Here is an 11,502-nt window from a genome sequence, read left to right as displayed (position 1 = left end):
GGCCCTTCATGTGGGACCCCTAACCCAAACTCCAGGGGTCCTACCTCTTAAGGCCCTAACCCTAGCTGCAGGGGTCATACCCATGGTGCCCCTAAACTTAGCTCCAGGTGCCCCATCCCTGGGGCCCCTAACCCTAGCTTTAGGGACCCTGCTCGTAGGGCCCCAAACTATAGCTCCAGGGGCCCTACCCATTGGGATCGTAACCCTAGTTCCAGAGGCCCTACCCTTTCCTGGCTGGACATGTGCGAAGGATAAAACATACGTCCTAAATGAAACAGTCTGACTTTTTATTATGGAGAAAAAACAAGTTTTAAAACGTTTATATGTTGGAGGACTTGGCCATACAGTATCTGAGGCTGAACTGCAGGAAAGATTCAGCAAGTTTGGAAATGTTACAGATGCGGAAATTGTTATCAGGAAAGATGACCAGGGGAACACTATGAAGACTTTTGCTTATATCAACATTAGCATTTCTGAAGCAGATCTTAAAAGATGTATGTCTATTTTAAATAAACCTCTCAACCCAGCTACAGGGCTCTACCCCTGGGGCCCCTAACCCTAGCTACCGGGGCCCTACCTGTGGGCCCCTAACCCTAGTTCCAGAGGCCTTACCTGTGAGACCCCTAACCCTAGCTCCAGGGGCCCTACCACTGAGGCTCATATCCCCAGCTCCAGAGGATCTACTGCTAGGGCTCCTAACCCTAGCTCCAAGGATCCTACCCATGGGACCCCTAATGGAAACTCCAGGGGCTCTAACCCTTGAGGCCCTAACCCTACCTCCAGGGGCCCCATCCCTGGTTTCCCTAACCCAGCTCTAGGGGCCCTACTCGTGGGGCTTCTTCCCCTAGCTCCAGGGGCCCTACCCGTGGTTCCCCTAACCCTAGCTCCAAGGGCTCTACCCGTGGGACCTTACCCTAGCTCCAGGGGCCGTCCTCGTGGTGCCCCTAACACTAGGTCCAGAGGCCCTACCCCTGGGAAACCTAACCCTAGCTCCAGGGGCCCTACATGTGGGAATCATAATCCTAGTTCCAATGGCCCTACCTATGGGACCCTAACATTAGCTTCCGGGGCCCTACCCCTTGGGTCCGTTACCAAAGATCCAGGGGCCCTACCCCTTGCGCCACTAACCCTATCTTCAGGGGCCCTCTCCGTGGGGCCCCTAACCCAAGCTCCAGGGACCCGACCCCTGCATCCCCTAACCCTAGCTCCAGGGGCCCCATACCTGGGGCTCCTAACCCTAGTTCCAAGGGCCCTACCCGTGGGGTCCCTAACACTTGCTCCAGGCACCCTGCCCGTAGGGCCCTTACCTTAGCTAAAGAGGCCCTACCCGTGGGGTCCTTAGCCCTAGCTCCAGAGACCCCACCCCCTGGAAACCCAAACACTAGCTCCAGGGGCCCCACCCACGCGAACACTAACCCTAGCTCAAGAGCCAAGTCCCTGGGGCCCCAAATCCAATCCCCAAGGGCCTTAGCCATGCGCCCGCTAATGCTAGCTACAGGGGCTCTACGCATGGAACCACTAACCCAATTTCCAGGGGCCCTACCCATGGGGCCCCTGTCCCTAGCTCCAGTGTCCCAACCCATGGGACCCCTAACCCTAGGTCCATGGGCTCTACCCCTGGGGCCCCTAACCGTAGTTCCAGGCACCCCACCACTAGGACCCTTATCCCTAGGTCCAGGGCCCACCCCTAGGACCCCTAACCCTAGCACCATGAGCCCCAGCCCTGGGGCCCCTAACCCAAACTCTAGGGTCCCTTCTTGTGGGGCCCCTAACCCTAGCTCCAGAGGCCCTACCCATGCGACCACTAACCCTAGCTATAGGGGCCTTACCCCTGTGTCCCCTAACCCTAGCTCCAGATGCCATATGCGTGGGCCCCTAACCCTAGCTCCAGGGGCCTGACCCCCAGTACCCCTAACCCTAGCTCCAAGGGCCCCATCCCTATGGCTTCTAACCCTAGCTCCAGGGGCCCAACCCATGGGGATCTAACCCTAGCTACAGAGTCCTTACCCGTGGGACCCCCAAACCTAGCTCCAGGGGCCCTACCCATGGGGCCCATAACCCTAGCTGCAGGTGCGCTACTCATGGGGCCCCTAACCCTAGATCCAGAGGCACTACCCATGGGACCCCTAAACTTAGATCCAGGTGACCTAACCATATTAAGCACAAGCCCAGCCTTCTTTCTGGTATCCAGAGAACTGGAGGGAAGAAGTAAAACACTTGGCACTTCATATTTTACATAGGCTCAGTCGTGCACAATTTAAGAGTATGGCAAAATTCTTGTGGACTTTACTTGCATGGGAGCGGGTCTTAAATTTTCATGTTAAAAAAATCTGTCATTTTATATGTAATGGCAACTTCTTTTTGTCTTTTCTCGTACAGATATCTCCTTCCCTTGGTGTTTATTGCAGGTCACATTTTTCAAAAAGTGCCTAAGTGATTTGGGAGCTTGTGTCCTTTCTTTTTCAACAGTGACTTAAGAACCTAAGTCCCATTGCTTTTCAGACTTAGGGCATGTTTACACTACAAAATTAAGTCAACTTAAGTCAACATCCCACATCCCCAAGCCACCAAGCCTACCTGCCTGCATTGAAGGGGGAGAGAAAGGACACAACAAAAAATTGCAGCATCAATGCAGAAGAGAGAACTCTTCCCCTGCCATTATCAGTAAGGGTTGCCTCACAGCCACTGACTCCCTGAACAGAAATAGCAAAAGTCCAACCACAATTCTACTTCCTTTCCACTACAAGAGATAATGGGTGGGAGCTGCTCTCTTGAGACTGTCCTGCTGCTGCCCAGGCACATGGCAGACAGAGCTGGGCCCGCAAGCCGAGGGTTTTGATCGCTTGAAGGCCCAGAGGGAAAAGAGACAAGTGCTCGTGTATCAGAGAATGGCTTTGATCCATTGACCTCTGGGTTATGGGCCCAGCACGCGTCCGCTGCACCACTCTGCTGGCTCTTTACTCCCTCTGCCACCCAGCCACCTCTATCTGGATTAGTGCCTTACGAGCTCTCACGCTGGCAGGCATATGCACCGGCTGCTAGGCAGCTGCCCTGGTCACAGGCTTTTACAGCTTCTACAGGGTAAAAAGGATCTATTTGGGGTTTGGACCCCATTGGGAGCTGGGTAGCTGAGTGCCGGAGACGGGAGTACTGCTTAAACTGTTTTCAATTAAGCCTTCAGCTCGTGGGGGATGAGGTTCAGCCTTTGATCCGTGTCTGCAGCAGGCAAGTGCCTCTGGCTCAATCGGCCCCCACCCTGCCCCCGCTGTATTAGCAGACTAAAACCTGGAGCAAAGGCACACGCCTTGCAAGGGAACAGGAGCCGGGATCTCGAACAAATGTCAACATTTTAGTAAGATGACGTTCAAAGAAGAAAAAGGTGTACGGTACAGCATTTAGGTGTAGAAGTTTCTGGTGATCAGGGAACAATGTACAGATTACCCAAGGGGTGCGAAGTTCGGTTTAAGATCGGGTGGCGTAAGGAATACAGAATCTGCCATAGCCCTGACTGGGGGTAAAAGGTTAACGTACAGACACTGAGTTAGGAGGGTATGTTGTCCATGTGAGGGCTACGTTCAGGTGTGGAGTTTAAGAAGCGGGTACGACAATGAGAATGGATTCACCCGCGTTTGGTGAGTTTTAACATTCAGTGTTTTTTAATCTTTGCCACAATCTAGTTTAAGCAGGGTCGGTATGAACTCTACCCTGCCTTCTGTTGGTGATCTGTTGTAAAGGCCTTTTGGGGCTGATGTCATTTGCATGGTTACACCCACCCCAGATTGCATGAGGGGAGTGCTTGTCCAAATGGTCATTTCAGCTGCTGTGGGATCCCCCATCTCTTTGTTATTGGGGCAGGAGTAATCAAGTGTATTTTCCTGTTTAGTTTGGATCAAGGAGAGAGTAACTGTACCTGGCATTTGAGGCCTGAGAGCTTGCCCCTCGCCTGGAAAGGACTCATCATTAAGGGGTATGGGTTCCAAACGCAATCCCCTACCCAAGTGTGTGGGAAATAGGAATAGATGTTTGTTCTTGGTCTGATTGATTTTGTGTCTGGTGTCTAAAGACAGAGGTATTTTTGAATATCTTTAGAATTGTTGTTAGTATTGAAGTTTCTCATCTTAAAGTTATGCTATTAGATTTCTTCTACAGTATATTTTGGTGCTGAAAGGTAAAAGGTTGCTTTGTGTGTGCTGTTATGGAGTGAAATAACAAAGGTTGGTTGCAGAGAGGGTGCATGTGCCACCCCAGCTGTGGTCCCAGAGTCCAGAATTTGCATAAACTCACCCCCTTACCTGTGACTAACAAGCTTGCCCTGCTAACTCTTCCAGCAAAACAGGCCAAAGAAAGTGTATGCAAGCCCTGTACTGCAGCCCCAGTACTATTTTCGGTTCCTTCCCACAGATCTTTCACTCCGCACCAGTCCAGTTCCTTGCTGTTGCTTGTCTAACCACTGCATGCATGTGCTAGACCGGACCCTGAGCTGATTCCTGACTGTTGTGCTCCATACAGCCTGGCCTGTCTGTGTCTCTGTGGTGCAATGGGTCAGCACATTTGGCTCTTAACTGAAAGGATGGTGGTTCAAGCCCACCCAGGGACAGTGATAAGCCTGTGCTACTTCCTTGCTTTCCTGCGGGCAGGGCCGGCTTTAGGCCAATTCAACCAATTCCCCTGAATCGGGCCCCGCACCCAAGCCCTGCTGGTGCACTGTACTAGGGTGGCCCAACTTCCCCAGGGGGCAATTTAAAGGGCCTGGGGCTCCCAGCAGGGACTGGAGCCTCAGGCTGTTTAAATTGCCACCAGAGCCCCACTGCTGGAGACTTGGGGGCTATTTAAAAAGTCTGGGGCTCCCCTTGCTTCTACCGCCCCCGGCCCTTTAAACAGCCCCCGGAGCCCCGCCACTTCCCCAGGGCTCCCGCGGCTATTCAAAGGGCTGGGGTCGGTGGAAGCAGGGGAGCCCCAGGCCCTTTAAATAGCCCCCGAGCCCTGGGCTGCTGCTGCTACCTTGGTGGAGGAGGGGGCACTTACCGTACAGGGTAGGCTGTACCCCCTGTACCCGCACCCCTGCCCACAGCCAGCCCCTGCTGCACCCCCTGCCCTGCCTGCACCAGCCCCGCACCCCGTGCCCTGTCTCCAGTCAACCCTTGCCGCACTCCCCTGCCTTAAGCCAGCCAGTCCCACACTCCTCTGTCTCCAGGCCTGCCAACCCTTGCGCACTCCCCTGAGGCCCTGCCTGAAGCCAACCAGCCCACTCCACCCCACATCCCCCTGCCTGCTGCCAGCCCCTGTCAGCAGCCAGTCCCACACACCCTGCCCTGCCTGCAGCCAGCACATTTGCAGCCAGTCCTGCACCCCCTGTCCTGTCTGCAGCCAGCCCCGCACGCCTTGCCCTGCTTGCAGCCAGACCCGACCTCCAGTCAGTCCCTGCCCTGCCTCCAGCCAGCCCCATGTCCACTGGTGCCCTGCAGTTCCCAGGGCAGTAACCCTGCACACACGCTGCAATGAGAGGGGCAGTGAACAGCTGTGACCCACACATGTGCACACCTTAGGGTGACCAGACAGCAAGTGTGAAAAATTGAAACAGGGTGGGGGGTAATAGGATCCTATATAAGCAAAAGACCCCCCAAATCGGGACTGTCCCTATAAAATCGGGACATCTGGTCACCCTAGCACACCCCCAGGGAGTGGCGGGGACCCACACATGTGAAACGGAGCTCATTTCTAGTTCAGGCCCATCTTTTTAAAAAAGAATTTTAGGTAGGGTTAACATACATCCGTATTTTCCTGGACATGTCCAGCTTTTTGGTTCTTAAATAGACCATTTGGGAGAAATTTTTAAAAATATGGATGTATGGTAACCCTATTGGTACAAAAAATACATACTGTGGCACATCCCTTAAATCAGAACTTTTTACAGGGAGCCGGCTGCTAAGAAATGAAAGGCTTTTATTTACATGGTTTTTTTTTTCAGTCATCCCTGCCGGGGCCCCGCCGAATATGTTCGAATTGGGCCCCGCACTTCCTAAAGCTGGCCCTGCCTGCGGAGAGCCTCAAAGGTCCCATTTTGCTGCCTCTTGGCCTCAGTGCGTTCAGCTAGTGGCCCGAAGACCGGGCTGGATGTCATTCAGAAACCCATCTCCCAGCAGCTGTTCCAGAGGCTCAGGTTTAATCCTCAAGGCCGAGCACAAAAACTTTCAGCCAGGAACATTTCGCTCTCTCTCCGCCTCCGCCCAAGTGGCAAAGGAGAAGCAGACGAGACACGCCGGCTCAAAGACGCCTCCCTCCCACTTCCCTGTAAGCTGTGCAAAGCTCTTGGCCTGCCTCACGCCTTGTCAGGAAAGCGCGGCCATGCTGCTCACGCCTGAGTCACGTCCGCAGCCTGGCCTGCCCTGGCTGACGGTGTGCAGAGCCACGCCAGTCAATGGCAGTTTGAGTCAGGAGCCTAGGCTCTTTCCCCTGACAGCCACACACACAGCACTGCCTGGTGTCCCGAGAGCCTCCCCTTCCTGTTCTCCCGCAGCACACGCTGCCTGCCAGTGTGGGTGGGAAAAGGGGACCAGGAAGTACTGCAGCCTCATTCCAGGACAGGAGGCCCTCGCCATACCCAGGCCTGCCTCTTGCCTTCAGTCCAGGTAGCCTCATGGCCTAGGCTCTTGGTGCTCTGCTGGTCACTGCCTTGCTGGAAGGCCCTGAGGGAAAAGAAGCAAGCACACATGTAGCAGAGGATGGCTTTGATCCATTAATCTCTGGGTTATGGGCCCAGCACACTTTTGCTGCACCATTCTGCTGGTTTTTCATGACCGCTGCCACCCAGCCATCACTATCTGGATTAGCACCTTATGCGCTCTCACGCTGGCAGGCAGATGCGCAGTCTGCTAGGCAGCTGTCCTGGTCACAGGATATTACAGCTTCTACAGGGTAAAAGGGCTCCATTTGGGATTTGGACCCCATTGGGAGCTGGATAGCTGAGTGCCAGAGACGGGAGCACTTCTTAAACTGTTTTCAGTTAAGCCTTCAGCTTCACCCTCACCTGAAAAGTACTCACCATTAAGGGGTATGTGTTCCAAATGCCAAAAGCATGTGGGAGGTAAGAATGGGTGTTTAGCTGTCTGTGGTTGTTGTAGTTGATTTCCTTTTTGCTGTTCCTGGTGTGTAAAGACAGAGACATTTTTGAATCTCTTAAAATTGCTGTTAGTGCTACAGTCCCTCACCTTAAGCTTATGCTATTAGATCTCTTCTGTGATATATTCTGGTTCTGAAAGGTAAAAGGTCGCTCTGTGTGTGGCATTATGGAGTGAGGTAGCAAATGTTGGTTGCAGAAATGGGGTATGTGCCACAACAGTCCTGTCCCCCAGCTGCATTCCCTGAGTCCAACCTACAAAATTTCCATGCAGTCAGAGTGGAAGAGAGCATTTTACCTAACTGTGAAGTTGCTTACAACTTTCAGTGTGTAAGTGAGATCAGAACCCCCCATTCTAAGTACATCTAAAATTTATACTTAACTATTAGTGATCTTAGGTCTGTAGCATAGAACTGAATTTGTAATACAATTACAAAGAGCTTTATTTTTAAACTAGAAAAAAAAAACATAAAATCTGCAGTTAGAAACTTCAAAAAAGACCCATAGTACTAAATTTAAATATTCATTTTCAACCTTTTTTATTTCACTATGCTTTGGAACCCATGTCCCTTGCCCAATGAGATATATGTAGGTTCGGGTGACTCCCAAAAGCATGAACTGTTAAGGACCGTTCTACTGTCCTTGATTCATATCACCAGGATAACTACACTTTATTACTCCTGCCCTAATAAGAAAGAGATTGGGGATCTCACAGCAGCCGAAATGACCATTTGGACAAGCACCCCCCATCATGCAATGCCGGGTGGGTGTGACCATGCACATCAGCAACAAAAGACTTTTACAACACATCACCAACAGATATCAGGGTAGAGTTCATTCTGACCCTGCTTACATCCTCCCCACAACCAAGAATTGGTGCTCCTGGTAAATCACATTCCCTATTATACCAAATCCTTGGTATTGAATGCTGAAGTCACAGCTAGCAAAAGTAGCCACCCATCTCTGCCCTGCAGCATCCAGCTTAGCCCTTGTTAACACATAAGTCAGTGGAATTGTTCTCTGTCCATACCTGAAACTGAGCACCACACAAGTAGTCTCCAAAGTTCTCAGTGATGGCCCATTTCAAGCCCAAGAACTGCAGCTGGTGGATGGGATAGCAAGTTTCGCTATCAGACAGTCCTCAGCTGGCAAAGGCTACAGATTTACATTTGCCTTCCACTTCCTGGTATGAGACTGCTCCCAAACCCTCCAAATTGGCATCAGCATGCAGGATAAATGGCTTGTTTGGGTCAGCAGAGACTAGGACTGGCACATGAATCAGGCAAATAATGATTTCCCGTAAAGCTCTGTCACATCTCTCATCCCGCCATGTCCCAAATGGAGAGGAGAGGATCCCCTCCCCTGTCCCAGCCCAAGAACACCAGATCTGTGGAGGCAAGATGTCTGTTAGCCCAACCAGCTGGAGCTGCCGGGGAGAGGAGTTCTCCCCTCAGCCCAGGCCCACTGGAGTTGCTATTGCAGTGGGGGAGAGATGTCTTTCATCTAGTTCTTAGATGCCCTGATAAGAGGGGGGTTGAGTTTTTTCTTCCCACCTACAGCTCAAACTTCTTTTTCCCCCACCACTTTCTGCTCATAGTCTGAATCTCCCTCTTTCACCTCAATTCTCTTTTTCCTGGTCTTGTTCCAGAGCCCTGACAGCCCAATTCTCTGCCCTAACCCCGTCCCCTCTTCTGCACCCTGAAACCTCTCATTCTAACCCCACCCTAGAGCCTGCACTCCCAGGGCCAGTGCCCTCATCCACCTGCACTCCAACTCTCTGTCCCATGTACCCTGATTTAGGGTGTACTAATAATATTAATTTGGATAATATGATGAAAATTTAATTTATTAGCTTACATTTTATTTAATTTAATTGAGTTACAAAGTTACAGTTGCTTTACTGCTATTCAATAGATACATAGGGCATTATATGCAACAAAGTTTTGGTTAATGTCTCTTACCACACTTCCTTGATAACCTGGTGGTAAGAGACACAGAACCAGCCTTGCAGTTCAGGTTTCTCAATTCTTGAGTGAAAGATGCAGCGCTTAGAAAAAGCTACTGTTACTTAGGGTTTACTTGACTAAGTTAAACTTAAATCAAAACCTAATAAACAAAGAATAAAAACTTACGGAAATGGAGCTTAGCCTAGTTCCCTTGAAACTTAAAGTTTAAGAACAAGTACAGCCTACTGCTAGTACATAGAGAGAGAGTGGAGGAAGTAAGTCAGAATGATAGAGTGAAGTGCTCTAGTGAGGTGGGTTACCTCTTTTATAGGGCACAAGCACCGGAAATCCTTCCTCCTATGTCCAAATTTCATTCCTCACCCACAAAACGTTAGGGTACGCTTACTTCACAGGCTAGTATGTTTGTGCATGTTGATGACATGTACATATGCACATAAGTTCCCTTGTGTTGTACCTGTTAAGTCTGTGGGTAGAATACTGAAAAAAAAAACCCTATGCCATTCTCCATTGTCGATTGGTCTAAGTAAAAGTCTTAGACAGGCGTGAGTACTTATCTATTTAAGTAACAAGATACTGGTCAACTTTGCTTTCTTAGTAAAAGGTCACAATATAGATATGCTAACCTTGCCTTAGCTTAACATACAGGATATGGCCTGTAGGGTCTCGTAAGTCATGTGCCCCAGCCTCCTAATCATTTCTATTGCCCGCCGCTGGACCCTCTCCAAATTGTCCACATCCCTTCGCATGTGGGACCCAACCCCAAAAGTACCTACATTTCACCCCAATGGCCCCCAAATGCCAGATTTTAATATGTACATAGGGTGCTCCCATGGTCATGTCACTCCCGAGCTCTCCAGTGGAGCCTGCTGGTGGAGAACAAGGTCAAAATCAGCCAGGACGTCACTCAGTCAATTCCCTGTGCTCCCAGCAGGTGGTATCGGAAAGCTCCAAGATGGCTCACTTCCCTTTCTCTCATCAGCTTCAGGCTCCAGGGTTACAAATGCCCAAACTAGTTGGGATTCTCCTCTGGGCTCAGGGTGTGGGGCTGCTCTGAGGGGATGCACTTGCACACTTGGGATATTAGTGCAAAGATACAATTTCAATTTCTCTTAGAGAAATTTGAGGGCAATTTATATTTGGTAAAAATCTTATTTCGTGAAAGGAAAGCTGCAGTGATAGCCTGGTTACTGGGGTGCAAACACTTTCCTCCTGCAAGAAACAAGAAGTTAGAATTAGACATTTACATCATTTGTTTCCAATGTTTGGCACAGGTTTAATTTTGCTCTGTGCAGGTTTGTTTCAGGCGGTGACTGTTTTGGTTTATTGGGTTGTTTTGGTTTTTTAAGTTGGAATGGAGATTTTAAATTGACATTTGCTGGATTCGAATGGCTGACATGCAACACCAGTTTTGACATACTTCTGCATATTTTATACAGATTTGGCCAGTATTCAAGGATTCAATTCCTTTATAGGAGGTTTTAGAGTTCAGGCTTATTTATTTGATGTTATTTTATCATCCTGCTGTGTTTTATTTTTAAAAACAAAGTTTTTCTTAATGTTTGGGTTTTAAATTAAGCATTGTTTTTGGTTTCAAATTTTCATTTAGGTTTTGGTTGTTGATGGGATCTTAAGAACTTTGGATTTAATACTAAATTTTGGACAGATTTAGCTTATTGAAAGTAAACTGTTCACTATTTTATTTTAATAAAGGTTGTATTGCTGTAAACCCTGGCCCGTGGAGAGGAGATGAGCCTCGCCTTTAACTGAGAAGGAGCAGAGGCATGGAGAGGCCAGGTGATGGGGGCACAGCCCCCCAATTTTTTTTGTCTACCCACCTCAGTCTCCCACGAAACGAGAAAGTCTGCTGGTCACTGTGTGTCAACTGCTGCTCCATGGGGAAACATGCTCTGTGCATTACCCAGCTTGGTGAGAAATACACTCTGTGCCTTACCGTGACTGGTCCCGTGGGTGTCACTGCTCCTAGAAGGCAGACACACGCTGTGCATTACACCACCTGACCGCTGGGTGTCATTGCTCTATCAATGGAAACGCTTTCTGTGCATTACCCTGAATGACCACAGGTGCACTGAGCTGCGCCAAGGAAACATTCTCTGTGTTTACCCTGATTGGACACTGGCTGTCACTGCTGGCGCAAGAAAACCCTTCGGTGTCATTACTCTGACTGCCCACTGGTGTACTGCTGCGGCCAAGGGAGACATAATAGCGGCCAGAACTGTTTCAGACGCAAAGTCCACCCAGCCAGTATCCTCCCTGTCTCTGACAGTGGCCAGTTGCCAGGTGCCCCGAGGGAATGAACAGGGCAGGGATCATCAAGTGATCCATCGCGCCTAGCCGCCATTCCCAGTCTTCTGGTCTGGCAAACAGGCTACAGGCACCATCCCCTGCCCACCCTGGCTA

At 50.2% G+C, this 11,502-nt stretch overlaps 1 non-coding gene across 1 annotated transcript; it reads left to right on the top strand.

Annotated features, from left to right (window-relative positions):
- Positions 1–4,523: 4,523 nt before the first annotated feature.
- TRNAK-CUU (transfer RNA lysine (anticodon CUU)) lies at positions 4,524–4,597 on the top strand. Its single transcript has one exon. It is a non-coding gene; the product is annotated as a tRNA-Lys (tRNA).
- The last annotated feature ends 6,905 nt before the right edge of the window (positions 4,598–11,502 follow it).

Source organism: Gopherus flavomarginatus, chromosome 3, assembly GCF_025201925.1.
Source record: "Gopherus flavomarginatus isolate rGopFla2 chromosome 3, rGopFla2.mat.asm, whole genome shotgun sequence".
In the NCBI taxonomy this organism is placed as follows: domain Eukaryota; kingdom Metazoa; phylum Chordata; order Testudines; family Testudinidae; genus Gopherus; species Gopherus flavomarginatus.
This window is presented reverse-complemented; position numbering and strand designations above follow the sequence as displayed.